The 18,028-nt window shown below is 36.9% G+C and overlaps 1 protein-coding gene across 2 annotated transcripts in view; it reads right to left on the minus strand.

Annotated features, from left to right (window-relative positions):
* LOC136829874 (rhotekin-like) overlaps nt 1-15,077 on the minus strand; it is a 211,300-nt gene extending 196,223 nt beyond the window's left edge. Inside the window, exon 1 of one of the 2 annotated variants that reach the window (XR_010850518.1) lies at nt 14,999-15,077. The gene's annotated coding sequence lies outside the window, so the exon portion shown is untranslated. The remainder of the gene's footprint in view (nt 1-14,998) is intronic. The other variant, XM_067088937.1, reaches the window with a different exon arrangement.
* Nucleotides 15,078-18,028: the final 2,951 nt, after the last annotated feature.

Consider the following 18,028-nt stretch of genomic DNA (forward strand, 5'->3'; position numbering starts at 1 on the left):
TTTTTCCAATCCCATACACCTGGCACGGGCGCACGGACAATCACGTCTACGTACGTGCGTCCGTGCGCGCACGGACAACAGCAGTAGTAGCCCCAGGCACGAAACACATCACGAGGCAGGTGTTCGTTTTTTTCCCAACAGTTAAAAGGGACGTTTTGCTGCAAACTCCGAAGAGGGAAATGGAATCACGACGATCGTTTACCTCGAACTGAAACGGAGGGAGGGAATTGGATCTGAAATGCTTTCCTTACCTCATAGCCTGAGGTACTCAATGAGTTATTTTATACAGAGCTGTCGAGTATCAGGAAACAAAAGTAGTATGAGTTTGTGTCTGGTTGGATGTTGAGAACATGGAAGGTTGGTTGTGCTGAGTAATTTAAATGCAAAAGGTCGAATGAGTCATTCTGTACAGAACTGTCGAGTATCAAAGTGCAAAATTAGCACGAGTTTCTGTCTGGCTGGATTTAGTGAAAATGGATGGTTGGCTGTGCTGAGTGGTTTAAATTAAAAAATAGGTAACAGAACTAGATGGCGTTGCTGCCAGGGATTTAGTTCTTGGAGTATATGAAAATCAGTTGTGCCGAGTGACTTAAATGCAAAAATTAGGCAACAGAGACAGAGATGGTATTGCTAGTATGTATGAAGTTCCAGCAGCAAATGTAAATGAAGACTACCTAGAGGTCGTGTTTGTTAAGTGAAAGGTTGTGCTACATGATCTGAATGTAAAAAGTAGGTAACAGAGAAAGATGGCAGGCACTGCTGGTAGGTATAAAGTTCCCGAATAGTAAATGAGAGTGAAGACGTAGTGGAAAGGTTGTTCAAAACACATATATTATACTTAATCAAATGAAAATGGTGGGTAAACGTTTGCTAGAATGTGTGTTAGCACAGCTAAATTGGAACAGTAGACGTTAATGAGTGAAAATGGGATTGAACTGAATTGAATATAGAGTTTAGGCCAAGGGCCAAGCACTGGGACCTATGAGGTCATTCAACGCTGAAACTGAAATTGAGAGTAAAAGGTCTGAAAGGCGTAACAGGAGGAAAATCTGGCAGTTGCACTATGAATCACTGTTAGGAGAGGGTGGAAAGTAAGACTGAAGTGAGAATATGAAAGTAGGTACAGTAAAAGAAACGAAAGGGGTTGCAGCTAGGGGCCGAAGGGACGCTGCAAAGAACCTTAAGTAATGTCTACAGTGCACCGCAAGAGGTGCACTGATGGCACTACGACCCTACGGCCGAGAGAGAATGGGAAAAATATCTGAGAACCAATTGTCTGACATAACAGGTCGTGTAAGGCTACACAGGAGAATAAATTGGGTAGCCAAGAAGAAAGTGGGAGAAGGAAAAAGCAATTAATAAAACTACAGAAACGGAGAGCAAACCTTTTTAGAATCGAGTCATTCTACAGTAAAGTCAATACAGAATATAAAAGTAAAAATACCAATTTGACTTTACAGAGGACCTAGAGGCGATATGATAGAAATAGATGACACTTTATGGGAACTAAGATGAAGATGGACGAGAATAGGGTCTTTCACAGTTGACGAGGAAAGCGTCACAAGAGGCACACCAAGGAAATGTTCACGAACAATGCTGGACATCAGAAAATACAATTTATTATTGTTATTATTCGGAAAACGGACCCTCTTCATATGGAACAAGCCCACCACAGGGGCCTTAGACTTAAAATTCAAGCTTCCAAAGAATCTTATGGTGCTCATCAGAAAGTAAGAGGGGTAAAGGGAAATACAAAAAGAAGAGATCTCACATATTAAAAAAGAAAAAAAATTCGTAATTCGTAAATAGATAAAAATGTAAGTAAATTATTAAAACGCAAGGAGAATTCTATTAGGGTAATAATGCATTGCGTCTTCGCTTGAACTTCTGAGGTTCCAATTGCACGAAATCCTCAAGAAGGCCATACCACAGCCCAACAGTGAGGAATTCAAAACCTCTGGAATTGAGAAGCTCGACAGCGAGGTATATTTGCAGCATATTGGTGCTGAATCTGGTCGCTCTCAGCAGGAAAAGAGGATCTAGGATCATACAGTGAACAAACCAGAGACCATCCGTCGATGGTCCAAGCCATGACTCTGCAACACAATACTCGACAAAGGAAATAAACTCCCGGTTCGTGTTGTTTCATCCAAATCAGTGAAAGCATAAATATGATGACAAAGCACTCATAAATTATGATAAGGGAGCCTGCCACCACTGCCAAATAACTCTTCGTGATGTGTCAGGAAATCTTGAACTGCAGATATAGGCTATAGTCTCGACCAGAATTTGGTCTACGTGATTTTAGCAGTTAATAAGACACACGTGCAGTAACCTGTGTTGTTTTCTTTCAATATATTCCCCTTCTTTTAGGGAAAGGATTAACATTATACATATAAATCCATCTGTGCATTCAAGTCAGCCCCCCGAATTCACAATAACCTAACTAAAACTGACATTGCATTTGCCTGAGAATGATTTCCACATCTAAACCAAATCTTATAAGAGTCCCCATACTTCTCTCTCTCTCTCTCTCTCTCTCTCTCTCTCTCTCTCTCTCTCTCAATAAAATTCCCAATTTCTGGAAAGCAACATTGCATTCAAGAATGATTTCCATATCTATACCAGATCTTATAAAAGTATCCCTACTGGTATTCTCTCTCTCTCTCTCTCTCTCTCTCTCTCTCTCTCTCTCTCTCTCTCTCTCTCTCTCTCTCTCTCGTGCAATAAGACGCCGTGACCTTCAACTTTCGGAGTTGCCCTGTCCGCAATTTATTCGATTACTGTTATTCCCCTTATCGCATGTCAGGTTTATAAAAGGTAGGACTACGTCAGTCGCTTCTTATCTGGGAAATGCCTTTGTCTTCAAGGAGAGAGAGAGAGAGAGAGAGAGAGAGAGAGAGAGAGAGAGAGAGAGAGAGAGAGAGAGAGAGAGAGAGAATAATTTCCATATCAATGCCTGCAAAAAAAGATGAGAATCCAAACAATAATATATATAAATCTATGTATTGTACACACACACAATCACATATATATACAAATGAAAGTTTCAGCAAATGCCGCACGAAAGTTAAGATATTGTTCATAAGGCCTCATGTATTTATAACATGGGAAATAAAAAATCAGTGCAACCTGTTTTAGATCGTTGGTGCTTTCTTTACTAGAATACCATTCTCCGTCTGGATGCCTGCTTCTGCCAGAGATTTCTCTCTTTTAGATAGATAGATGGATAGAGTGGTTTGTGGTGGTAATTTCTGCTTCCTAATAGCAGCAGTTATGACTTGGACCATCGACGGATGGTATCTTGTTTGCCGCTTTTTCACAAGTGTATTTCAACAGAGATCTTTCACATTCACAACTGATCCCGACTGTGGAACAGCCTCCCTTCTTCTGAGGATGTCGTGCAGTTGGAACTTCTTCTTCAGAAGTTCAAGCGAAGATGCAATGCATTGCTACCCTAATTCTTCTTGCATTTTAATTCATTTTTATCTATTAATTTATTAATTTACTTTTTTTCTTTTTTAATAGGTGAGTGGGATCTCTTCTTTCTGCATGTCGCTTTACCTCCTCTTACTTCTTCCTAATGAACACCTTAATATTCTTTGGAAGCTTGAATTTCAAGTCATGGCCCCTGTGGGGTTTTCCATATCAGTAGGTTTCATCATCTAATTAATAATAATAATAATAATAATAATAATAATAACAGCTGCACCTGCTTTTAAATACATATAAAACTAATCAAAATTAATCAACACATGCATGTACACATCAATCAACGCTTCTCTCTCTCTCTCTCTTCCCCCACCATCACTCAGCCATCCTTCAATCCTTGAGAGGCAATATCCTAGATAGAATCAGGCTGAAAGGAGGAGACTACCTCTGTCAGATTGCCGATAAGGCAATCACAGTGATCCAGATTTATGAGAACATGACGACCCGGTCACGGTGGGGAGAGAGAGAGAGAGAGAGAGAGAGAGAGAGAGAGAGAGAGAGAGAGAGAGAGAGAGAGAGAGAGAGAGAGAGAGAGAGAGAGAGAGAGTTATAACAGGATTCATCCCCTATGCAATTCTTTTTGATGGAGAACTGGCCACTCATGTCTGTATTTTTTTTCTATTTGAACGTTTGGCAGCGTCCAACTACAGTCGACTAACAACCGGGTTCATAATCCAATTCTTACATGTGTGAATTACCTCAAAACCATGAGAGAGAGAGAGAGAGAGAGAGAGAGAGAGAGAGAGAGAGAGAGAGAGAGAGAGAGAGAGAGAGAGTCGACTGACCAATATATGCGAAGTACCTCATAGCACACAGAGAGAGAGAGAGAGAGAGAGAGAGAGAGAGAGAGAGAGAGAGAGAGAGAGAGAGAGAGAGAGAGAGAGACTGCTAATACAACTGCCGTGAGAGAAAAAAGCTAATACAAACTGCTGAGAGAGAGAGAGAGAGAGAGAGAGAGAGAGAGAGAGAGAGAGAGAGAGAGAGATGACACCTATGTTTACGTAGCAGCATGGTTACCCCCGTTACATCAACAAACAAATTGAGCAAGGGAACCCCTGTGGGAATATTGTGTAGGGACCTCGTGGAAATAATGTCCCCTGGGGCGGACACGGACCACACTCGACATTTTGTAATTTCTCTCTCTCTCTCTCTCTCTCTCTCTCTCTCTCTCTCTCTCTCTCTCTCTCTCTCTCTCTGGAGAGCGTTTGATATAAGACTAAGACCTTTGGTATGAATTTTCATTTTAAATTTAATTATATTTATTATTATTATGATTGTTATTGTAGTTATTAAAAATTTAATACACACACATACATGCATACATATATATAATGCATATATTTTATATATGTATACAAGACTAGAGGCCCAACAATAAAATCAAAATCCCACACCTGGACAGGATTAAGACGTTGGCACAGACACTTGGCAACTCTTAACCCTTTTGCTTTTGACCACCCAAATACCCTAGCCAAATCCCTGATTACCGTCCAACAAAGGCCAGTCCCTCTAACCAATCCTACATCGACTGTGACCAATCCTACTTAGGTTTTAAAGGTAAATCACTCCCCCAGGGCTTAATGCAACATAAACGTTCAGTAAGGTATGGCCAACAGAACTCAGCTATTTTTAACCACATAAATAACCATAATCACATATTTGTTGGTTCAAAAGCCAGATGGTAGAATCAGCACTGATTAAACAAAGAAACACGATGAACCTCTCAAAAGGAGCTTGGGACTCATAGATAAAATCTTCATCCAACCAGCAATTCAGAAGATTAAGAAGCTATCAACTGGAGTGACATAATGGCTGACATCTGGAACTCTTGGTATAAATACTTCTGTAACTCTTATTTCATTCATTACTTGCCTGAAGAGAGAGACAGTTGGTCTCTGAAATATAGCAACAACTTTCTACATTTTGGCCTTTTCTTGGGCTACTTATATTAGATGGAATTCTGTTTTAACAGAAAATATTTCAGATATATATATATATATATATATATATATATATATATATATATATTATACGAGGGTAAGTCAAAAAGTTCCAGGAAAAATGTTGAATGATGTATTTACACAGGAATGTAACAACCCAAATACTTGGTAAACAATTATCTGTGATGTAGTGATCCATATAGACTTGATACCTCAGTCATCGTCTTGCTACCGTGGTGTTAACATCTGCTTCAGAAAAGTAACTTCTTGAACCCATGGAAAATAAAAATTTTGAGATGAGAGCTAACATCAAGTTCTGACTAAGCTTGATTGGAAACCAGGAAAAATTATTGAAGCTTTGCAACAAGTTTATGGAGATTCTTCTCCATCTAAATCAGTTGTTTATGATTGGATAAAGCGATTTAAGGATGGTCGGGAGGACCTCAAAGACAACCCAAGAGAGGAAAGACCATCGACTGCAAAAATGAAAGAATTGTGGCTTTGGTGCAGAATCTAGTGGATGAAGATCGTCGGATTACTATCGATATGATAGCTAATGAAACTGGGATCTCCATGGTTCCGCATTTTCAATTTTAAATGAAAATCTTGGTTTGAGTAAACTTTCAGCACGTTGGGTCCCAAAAGCGTTGCGCGAAGACCAACTGCATCAAAGAGCTGAACTTTCTCTTGCAGTTTTAACGAAGATTGAATCAAATGAATCAGAGTTTTTGACCGGATTGTTACTGGAGATGAAACTTGGATCCATCAATATGACCCAGAAAGTAAAAATTCAATCAAAGCAATGGTTACCAAGAGGTTCAGCTGCACAGTGAAGTTCAAAGTGGCGAGATCTGCCCAGAAGGTTATGGCAACAGTGTTTTGGGACTCCAAAGGAGTGATTTTGATTGATTTCCTTTAAGGACAAAAAAACAATCACCGGGAACTACTACAAAGGTGTTTTGCAAAACTGAAGACTGCATTGGCTAAAAACGTCGAGGAAAGTTGCACCGCAGAATTTTGTTCCATCATGATAACGCTCCAGCACGTTCATCAAGGGTTGCAAGAGAAGTCCTACGGAAATTTAGGTGGGAAACTCTTCCACATCCTCCTTATAGTCCTGATCTTGCTCCTACAGATTTTTTCCTGTTCCCAAAACTCAAGGAACACTTAAGAGGAGTCCGGTTTGAATCTTTGGATGCTGCTAAACATGCAGTTTCAACATGGTTTAATAGAAAGGCCCCAAATTTCTACAAAGAGGGGTTGCAGAGGTGGAAACAGCGCCTTGAAAAGTGTATAGCGTTAGATGGTAGATATGTAGAAAAATGATGTTTGAATTTCCTTAAATAAAGAGTATATTGAATTTTTCCTGGAACTTTTTGACTTACCCTCGTATATATATATGATTACATATATATATATATATATATATATATATATATATATATATATATATATATATATATATATATATATATATATATATATATATATATATATATAATTATATATATATAATTATATATATATATAATTATATATATATATATATATATATATATATATATATATAGTACATATGTATACATGTACATGTGTACACAAAAATACATATGTATAAATACATGTATACACATATGTAAATACATATATATACATTTAAATATTATATATATATATATATATATATATATATATATATATATATATATATATATTTTAACTTGATCACATACACAATTATTGTTCTGTGCAATAGTAGAATTACTGAAAGGACCTCATTCAAACTGGATGGTATCTGAAGGAGTATTTATTCAGAAAAGTTACTTTTTCTGAATAAATAAATATATATATATATATATATATATATATATATATATATATATATATATATATATATATATATATATATATATATATATATATATATATATATCAAGAGACAAAACTTCAAAACACTAAACCGTCCCAAGAAGAGTAACTGATACCCAATTTCACACACCAGAACAACCATGCAACCAGTTACCACACTTTGAAATAGAAGACATTAACAGATCCCTTGATCCTACAGGCCGGATGACAACGTGACACCTCAACAGAAAACGGAAATCGACAGAAAACGGGGATCATGGCAACAGAAAACGGACACCGAGTACCCTAATGTAAACAAAGATGGCGACCGTCCAAACGTCAAAATTTCCTACGAGTCTTTCCCGAATGCTGACCTGACCAAGAGGTCAAACTTTCCAAGTCCTTGGTGCTGTTCTTGTTGGTCATTGTTACCTTTGTTTGACAGAGAGAAAAGGAGAGTTAACAGGAAGAGAGAGAGAGAGAGAGAGAGAGAGAGAGAGAGAGAGAGAGAGAGAGAGAGAGAGAGAGAGAGAGAGAGAGAGAGAGCAGGACCTTGTTTCAAGGTCTTCACATGCGGTTTCCTAATAATTATGTGCAATGACAGGGGGACTGAGAAGGAATTTCATAGGTAATGTAAATAGCTTTTCTCACACTCACACACATATATGTACACATATACAGTATATATATGTATATGTATATATATATATTATATATATATATATATAATGAGAGAGAGAGAGAGAGAGAGAGAGAGAGAGAGAGAGAGAGAGAGAGAGAGAGAGAGAGAGAGAGAGAAGCACCACCTGTGACGGCCTCCCTTGGGGGAGGAGTAACGTCAGTGCACCTCATGCGGTGCACTGTAGGCATTACTTCAGGTTCTTTGCAGCGTCCCTTCGGCCCCTAGCTACAAACCCTTTCATTCCTTTTACTGTACCTCCGTTCATATTCTCTTTCTTCCACCTGACTTCCTCACCCTCTCCTGACAATTGTTTCATAGTGCCTCAAATGCAAAAGGTTTTCCTCCTGTTACATTGTGACGCCAGTTTTAGTAGCTATCAATCAGCCAATCCTCTTGTTACGCTATAAAGCCTTTTTACTCTCAATTCCCCTTTTCAGCGCTTGGCCTTTGGACAAAATTCTGCATTACAATCCATCCCGCCTGTGGCGATGGTCACCCGTCCACTCACAAACCACATTACGTCTTTATGGAGAGTTATTGGGAATTATTGAACTATTTATTTTTAGTAGGTGGCTGTAGGGGGTTTTAGCCCAAAGTCACGGCTCCCTCACCTCCTGATAAATAAACCTTTAAATGCCTCTAGAATAACTAAAACTTCAAATAAGGCTCATCGATAGCACGTCGACTTCCCAAACCCCTCTATAACGTGCGTGACGTCACGCTTCTCTATCGCGCAGGCGCGCTGGGGTTTCGGGTCATGAGTCGAGGAAAGTCACGGTTAGTTTTGACCTGAGAGATGGAATTGAAGAATGTCGTAATTGCCATGTCAGTGGGTCATTTGCAATATCTTTTGCGTTAATTTTATTCCTGTGCAAATTGTGTGTCAATATAACTGACTTACCGTCAGAGAGAGAGAGAGAGAGAGAGAGAGAGAGAGAGAGAGAGAGAGAGAGAGAAATTACGTTTGCTCCTGTGAAATGGAAACGCTATTATTAATCTCTTCCGTTATCTTGAAATGCCTCATTTTCGTCATATTTTGAAAGGATTTGATGCGAAATTCAAATGAAATGTCGTGTCGCAAACGAAGTCTTGCTGCAAGGCGAGGACTTTGATATTCTAGTGTTTTTAATTAAACATTTTTGTGGTGAAAGTGGCGAGGAATGTCGCATATTGCGTTATATGTTTGTATGTACGTGTATAATATATATATATATATATATATATATATATATATATATATATATATATATATATATATATATATATATATATATATATAATATACATGTGTGTGTGTGTGTGTATGTATGTATATATCTATTTCATATATATACACATGCATAACATATAGGCTATATATATAATATATCAATATTTAATACATATATACATATGTATATATACAACAAATATATAATTATGCAATATATATAAACCTATAATTTCATCCCAGGCCCCACTGGAACCTGTTGCCGCAAACACCAGACGCCAAGGTCTGTGTCCAGCTCTTTAAAAGTACTAATTCTAGCGAATAGGTTGTCAGCCCACAAACAACCTTGGGAGGTTGTTATTACAACCAACAATGAGTTATTAATCTTAAGTTGTTTATTCATATATATATAACATATTTCACGTGTCCTATCCTATCTAGGATACTCTACTGTCCTCGAAGGACTCCTAATGTGTATCAGATAAGCCAACGCAGATTAAATTAACAGTATCCTTGAGACGCGTTCAGTGGACACCAGAAGGGCGAACTCTTTTCAGCTACGTCACAGTTTTTTTATGACATTTCTGGCGATGGCTGACCACGATCATTGTACTCGTGGATCAAACGGATTCCTGGTACTCTTAGAGGTAACTTTTTATTATTCAAATTTCAGGTAGGCTATTCACATTCAGTAATGTTAAAATTCTGAAACACACAGCCATATAGTATACGTATTTTGGCAAGGAACTACGCTATAGCTTTGTAAATTATGTATATATGTGTATATGTATATGTATACATGTATATATATAGACATATATATATACATATACATATGTATATAAGATATATATATACATATATATATACATTATATATATATATATATATATATATATATATATATATATATATATATAATATATTATTGTATCGAATAACTTTCTACAGCAAAGTGCAGACATCTCCGTTTATGGAACAGAATAGAATATAGAATTTAAGCCAAAGGCCAAACAAGCGCTGGGACCTATAAGGTCATTCAGCGCTGAAACTGAAATTGAGAGCAAAATATTTTAAAGGTGTAACCTTTTGCAATTGCACTGTGAATCAATTGTTAGGAGAGGGCGGATGAAAGCAAGAATTAAGATTATTTCCGTTTATGTCTGGGGTCAGTTCATCAATTTGAACATTCGGCTTTAAAATGACACCAAACTCGATATACCCCAAGAAACATAACTTTACGGTAGTATATATAAACTACATATGTACAATGTAACATACTGTATGAATCTATTGCTTTATTCAACAAACATTACTTTCGGCACATACCGAAGTTGCTGACAGCACCACAACTGCTGCTTTCCCTATCACAAAAGAGGGGTTCCTCAGGGCTGTCTCTTGTGCCTACTCATCATTTTAATCCTCCCGCTATGGCGGCCTTCAAGCTTTAGCTGGTAATTCAAGCCTTCATTTTTTATTCCTTCATAATCCTGGGGCTTTTATATTTTTTTAAATTCATCCTGCACGGGCTCTTGCTCGCAAATTCAAAGATACAAATGATTGTCTGTGCATTTAACAGGACTTTAAAAATTATAAATCATCACATCTCACAGTCTGCTAATTCCCATTTTTTTTTTATTCATCCAGCACAGACTCTTGCTCGCAAATTCAAAGAAACAAATGACTGTCTGTGCAATCAACAGGACTTTAAACATTATAAATAACTGCATCTCACATACACTGTCTGCTAAATTATTTCTTGAGAAGTCACACGTGATAGCATTCACCCTCTTTAGTTTTCTGTAACAGAGAACTATTGTGACGGCTTTGTCCGTCCGCACTATTTCCGTCCACCCTCAGATCTTAAAAACCACTGAGGCTAGAGGGCTGCAAATTGGGATGTTGATCATCCACCCTCCAGTCATCAAACACACCAAATATCAGCCCTTTACCCTCTGTAGTTTTTTTATTTTTTATTTAAGGATAAAGTTAGTCATGATCGTGCATCTGGCAATGATACAGGACAGGGCACCACCGGCCCGTGGTTGAAATTTCATGGGCCGCGGCTCATACAGCATTATAGAGAGATCACCGATAGATCTATTTTCGGTGGCCTTGAGTGTGCACTGCACTGAGTCGAAGAAACTACGGCCCATTTTTTACTTGTCTCTTCTCGACGGCACTTTTATGGTGACAGCAGGTAGATAGCAGCAGGTGATATCACGTACTTCAACGTGCGTCTCTCTTTTATTATCCTTTCGATTTCCTGCAAGCACTTTTTTTTCTTGTCCACGGTAAACGAAGTTTACAAGGAGAGAGTAACGGAACTTTTGGAGTGAATGGACCATTAATTTTTTTTTTTTTTAATAATTTCACTCCTGAGGCGATTCGATTATAAGTAGTAGCAGTTCACTTCAGTCATATAAATACTAACAGTTTACTCATGTACTTATAAACATGAATATAAGCCGTAGTTTCATTCAAGTAATAACAGTAATAGTATTTTAATCCCCAAATCAAAAATAAATAATTCAACTAGCGAGGTCATTAAACACAGACGCAGCAGTAATATAGTGATTCACTTCTGTACTTATACACATTAGCACAACTGCAGTAACAGTAATAAGGTATTTCAAAACAGAAGCTCCAGTAACAGCAGTTTACTGAAGTACTTATGGGCAGTAGTGTCAATCGTAATTTACAACGAGCATTATAAGAGTAACAGTCATTGATATCAGGAACCTTCCCACTGTAACATCGTTGCATTCCCTGAACAAACACGCAAGACAGATATTACCCAAACAAACATGCAGATATTTCCCAAAACAAGCAGATATTTCCCAAAACAAACAGACATTACCCAAACAAACATATTTTACTCAAATAAAAAACAAATTCCGATATTACCCAAACAAACATACAATATTACCCAAACTATCAAACAGATGTTTCCCAAACAAACAGATATTTCCCAAACAAACAATATTACTCATACAAACAGATATTAACCAAACAAAGAAACAAACATATTGCAAACATGTTACTGAAACATATTACCCCCAAACAAACAGATATTACCCAAACAAACAAACAAATACACACATCAGTACATCATCCATCGCCAAGTTAACTGCAAAAAAAAAAAAAAAAAAAAAACACAGCTACTATATAACCAAGGTCGCCGTTGATTGCCGCCCAAAAGGTTACGTTTACACGAAAAAAAAAGTGGTATAGGGCAGTTATGTAAGGCATCTCAATACCTGGTGGGTTAAGCACAGGAGCCCACAAAAGTTGGAAAATTGCTATTATTTAAAATAATAATAATAATAATAATAATAATAATAATAATATAAAAATGGGTAATTATTATGCAAAGTAATAATAATCATCATCATTATAATAATAATGATATTGATAACAAAATATGTAGTTGGCACTTACAGTAATAATAATAATAATAATAATAATAATAATAATAATAATAATAATAATAACAAAATTGGTAGTCACTATTTAAAGTAATAATAATAAAAATATAAAGAAAACAGTATTCAAAGTTTATATTTTTTGAAAATGGTTAGTTACTATTTAATAATAATAATAATAATAATAATAATAATAATAATAATAATAATAATGCCCGATAAAGTCCAAAGTCAATAATAAACGCGTTACCAAACACAAAACATTAAAATGAGAAACACGACAAAAACATCGCCAACATCGCATTAAATGAGAACCAATACAATCACGAAACGAAAGAATTGCATCAAAGAATTACATCAGACAAGTAAAATGAATAAAATGAATTATCAATAAATAAAAAAATGGCGGAATTCTGTCAATACTCCCACAGAACAAGTTAAATAACTGAAGTGAATTTTAAAATATTTGTGTAATTAAACAATGATTAATCACGAATATCATTCACGAAAATCACGTGTTTGGCAGGATGAATAATGGGTTACAATGAGGCTGCAGAAGCCACGAGTTAAAGTGAGTGAGTGAGAGTTACTGAGTGAATGGTTTTAGGAAAATAATGGCACCATTCATGGAAGAAACTGCAACTGATCGCTTTGGGAATGCTAAGGCCATTTCTTCATAAACCACATCACGCCTCAGATATGCTGATGTGAAGATGATGATGTCGTCAATATTTAAATATCAAAACTGCTAATGAACATCTAAGCACTAATAATATTACTACTACTACTACTACTACTACTACTACTACTACTACTAATAATAATAATAATAATAATAATAATAATAATAATAATAATAAGTCCCAGTATTTTCTTAACCGGGTGTAAGAAAGAACATGACGTTGACACAAAAATTAACGTGATATGAACAGAGAGAGAGAGAGAGAGAGAGAGAGAGAGAGAGAGAGAGAGAGAGAGAGAGAGAGAGAGAGAGAGAGAGAGAGAGAATTTCTCACGTCGATATACAAATCCAGATCTTGAAAACAAAGAACGTAAGATTTCTCAAACAGCCTGACTCTCGTATTCGTAATCTCCTACATATTCCCATTTCAGGCACATTTATGAACTTACACTAACTCTTGTTCGCGAATTCTTCGGGCCCGGCCTACCTGAAGGCATTCGGTTGCCAGTCCCTAAGGCCTCCGAGCAAAGGAAATATATACATGTAGATAAACTTTAAAATATATTTTAAACAAACCATCAAAAAAGTAAAATGAATACCTATTAACTATTGGTTACTTACGTACTGAGAAAATTGTAGGCTTATACAGCTTTGAAACGTATATATATGGTCTTCGCTATTCACAAAGTCCTAAATATTATTGGTGTCTTACCAACATAACACCAACAAAAACAGGTCTAAAAATTCACAATAGGCCTAAATAAATACCAAATCAATTACATATAAGCCTTCAGGCGTCTGATCAACAAACAATAAGCCTAATCAATTTCGTGTATGTCTAATAATCCCCAAAACAATTTACAAGTAGGCCTTCAGATCTTAGCAACTCAACAACAGTAATTCTAAAAAATTTAACATAGGCCGAATAAACCCTACACCAATTACGCACAGGCCTTCAGGTGTATAAGCAACACACGAACAACAAAAGGTCAAAAAAATTAACATAGGCCTAATTAATCCCAAAACCGTTAAATATCATCATTTAAAATAAAATTTTTTTAGAGTTTTCGGTGCCTCACCAACACCGTACGAACAAAAGTAAATAAGGCACTTATTAAAATCAAACAAAAAGCATACAATTATAAAGTTGCAGTAAACTACTAACTACACACTTTAAAAGTTCACTCAACAAAGGCTTTTTCTTTCAAAGTTTTAAAAATAACACAAAAACCACACTCATTTCTATGCTTGTTGCGACGAGGTAACCTTGAGTTTAAAAAAAAAACCATGATACAATACAGTTTTTTTAAGAAATAAACATAAGAAAAGATCCATAACACTTCTGACGCATCCAGGAATAACGTTTACAAGACCACAAGTAATTTCGCGAATTTTCCACGATACTTTCTTCTTTTTTTATTTTCCTGACCGTGTTACGCGTCCGTGATGCGTACACAAATAAATAAATAAATACATGAATTAAATAAGGACACAACAAATAAATTTAAAATAAATAGAGCGAAATACACAATTTCGAACGAATTTTCCACAACTTTTTTACGTTTTATTTTTCTAGCAGTGTCACGCGTCCATGATTCGCACAAACAAATAAATAAAAAAATTAAATAAATATATAAATTAATAAAAAAAGGACAAAGAGCAAATAAAAATAGATGAATGAATAAAGCGCGATACACAAAACACCGAGCGTTCGCTCACCAACAGCATTATCACCGAACATGTTCGCCGAACGGCGCGTTCAACGCTACTGAGACGACAGACGCTTACACTTCTCTGCTTCTGCTGATGATGAGCAGCGTGCGCGCGTGTGTGTGTGTATGTGTGTGTCTGTCTGTCACGATTCAAGGGGAAGGGGGATGAGGGTGTTGGTGGTGGTTAAAGGGAGGGGGTGGAGAGAGAAGAAAGGAGGGAGGGTGAGAGACAGTAATTCCTTCTCCCTCCCTCTCCCTCAACCCACCGCGTCACAGAACGCATTCCTAGGGGTTGGTCATGTGTGATGATGTGAGGGAGTATATCACTACATTTTTTCCCTACGATATAATCCGGATCAATTACAGCTGATAATGAATTGGAGCGCGCGCTCCCTCTCTCCCTCTCTCTCCTTATGAATCAAACGGCTTGTACCGCGTACCATTTCATAACGAGAGGGGTGACTTCGGTCTCCTGTTATGAAATGGTACTTAAGAGACGTTCAGCAACTATAATTACTCAACCGTGTGGTTTTTTGCGTCTGTCTGTAATCCACTGTCCCTCCTACCAGACTCCTAGGGTATGTTGTAAGCCGGCATAATAATAATAATAATAATAATAATAATAATAATAATAATAATAATAATAATAATAATATTTTAATGAACTCTCACTAGTAGACTTATGAGGGCTGCAAACACTTGATACGTTTACAAAAAATCTATATGGCTTGTACTCTTTATATAGCTGTTCTAATATAATAATAATAATAATAATAATAATAATAATAATAATAATAATAATAATAATAATAATAATAATACTGTCAGTAAAACCTAAAATAAACTACCATAAGCATCCATGAACTTCAACCATTGAAGAAAAAACCTGTTCCTGAATCTTTGTCGAGCTGAATACGCTAACTTCCCTCATGACAGAACTCATTCAAAATGACCACCCATTAACAATTTAACCAAGGTTGTTTTTGGACAAAGAGAGGTTCAAGGTAGTGTGTACTGATGAATAAAGGTTTCTTAGTATCAGGAAACAGGTACAATTTCTGTCAAAGGTCAGTGGGACAATAGACTGACTAATTTACTTAAAAAGAAAGGTCAGGTCAATTCCAGGGGTCCATATTGGACCTTTTATTCCTTTTCAAACTTGGCCATGCTTACAACCTGTCACTGAGCACATCGTCTTCCTGTCATTATTACAGAAACCAATGCTCGGAAAGACTAATATGGGACATCATACTTTTATAAAGCTCCAAAGCAGGTTAATGCCATCAGTGCATCTATGCGGTGCACTGTAGGCATTACTTGAAGGTCTCTGCAGCATCCCTTTGGCCCCTGGCTGCAACCCCTTTCATTCATTTTACTGTACCTCCATTCATATCTTTCTTCCATCTTACTTTCCACCTTCTAACAACTGATTCACGGTGCAACTGCAAGGTTTTCCTCCTGCTACACCTTTCACACCTTTTTACTGCCAATTTCCATTTCAGCGCTGAATGACCTCATAGGTCCCAGCCTAAATTCTATGTTCTTTTGTAGTCTAATCTACTTTTTATAAAGCATCATAAACCCTTGCCTTTGTTTTCTGACATACCCTCTTTTATGTTCAATTTGATTTTCTGTTTATGTAGTCATTTTATCATTCTCTTCTCTCTCACATTTGGAAGCTTTCTTTGAGAGCTAACGCCGCGGTCTGTTTGGGCTGCTCCATACGAAAATTTGTAAATAAATGAATAAAAATTACCAAGAAGGAAGAGAGAGATCAGCCTCTACAGGATAACTGAAGCAGGAAATGAAACGTGTCCCTGTACCGTGAAATCACAATACATGTACAGACACCATCCTACTTACAAATGACTTATGTTCTGGACGGCTGTTTGTATGTTGAATTGTTTGTAAGTTGGTTACTTACTGTACTCTTCATGCCTATTTAAGTACAGTGTGATATAAAATCAATAAAGTACTGTACGTTTTTTCATCCAAAAACACAATACTGTTCACTGCAGAATAGGGGCACAAAACAAAATTTGAACTTAGGGTGGCAAAGGAGAGTGCTCTTAATACAATTTTAATTTGAGATCCCATTTGTTTGTATCTCTGAATATTTGTAAGTTGAATGTTCCTAAGTAGGGTGGTGTCTGTATTACAGATTTCCACAGAGAAACTGTGAACGAGGTTGCTTGATGGGTGTTACAAACCTCCCTGAGAGGAAGACTACTCCCTTTGAGCTCAACAGAAAATGAGAGAGAGAGAATCCTCCATATAGTAGGAAGAGGGATTGGAAATGGAATATAAAATTTAGGCCAAGGGCCAAGCACTGGGACCTATGAGATCATTCAGTGCTGAAAGGGAAATTGACATTAAAAAGGTTTTGAAGGTGTAACAGGAGGAAATCCTTGTAGTTGCACTATAAAACAATTGTTAGGAGAGGGTGGAAAGTAAGATGAAAGATAATATGAATGGAAATACAGAAAAAGGAATGAAAGCATTTGCAGCTAGGGGTCAAAGGGTTCATGCAAAGAGCCTTAAGTAATGCCTACAGTGCACTGCATGAGGTGTACTGATGGCATTACCCCACTATGGGGAAGGAAGAGGACTGACAAATGAAGCTAGAGTGGTTGTCTTAGATTCTTAACCTAAAGGCCTCCTTCAAGTATTCCAGCTCATGATGTGCATGCAACTTGGTTGACTAAGCAAGATCAAATGGTTGTGCTATTACAAAACAAAAGCCTTCACACTGAGGCCTATGGCAGGAAACCCTAGAGACAATCTAATGAGACTGATAGCAGCTGTGGACTATCCAGCCTCCTTTTAGATGAATCAAAATCAAGATTATCAGGATGGCTAGAGTCAGGAAAGAATTAAAAATTGCCTCCTATCATGCTAATGCATCCCCAACTGCACCTCTCTTTAAAGGGGAGGTCCCCTTAGCCTTTCACCGACTCTTCCGCAAGGCGGTGTAGTTGCACTACAAAAAAGCAACTGAAGGTACCTTAAACAAATGATAACCTCATCCTGTCTTTTA

This window comes from Macrobrachium rosenbergii, chromosome 45 (genome assembly GCF_040412425.1).
Source record: "Macrobrachium rosenbergii isolate ZJJX-2024 chromosome 45, ASM4041242v1, whole genome shotgun sequence".
Taxonomy (NCBI): domain Eukaryota; kingdom Metazoa; phylum Arthropoda; class Malacostraca; order Decapoda; family Palaemonidae; genus Macrobrachium; species Macrobrachium rosenbergii.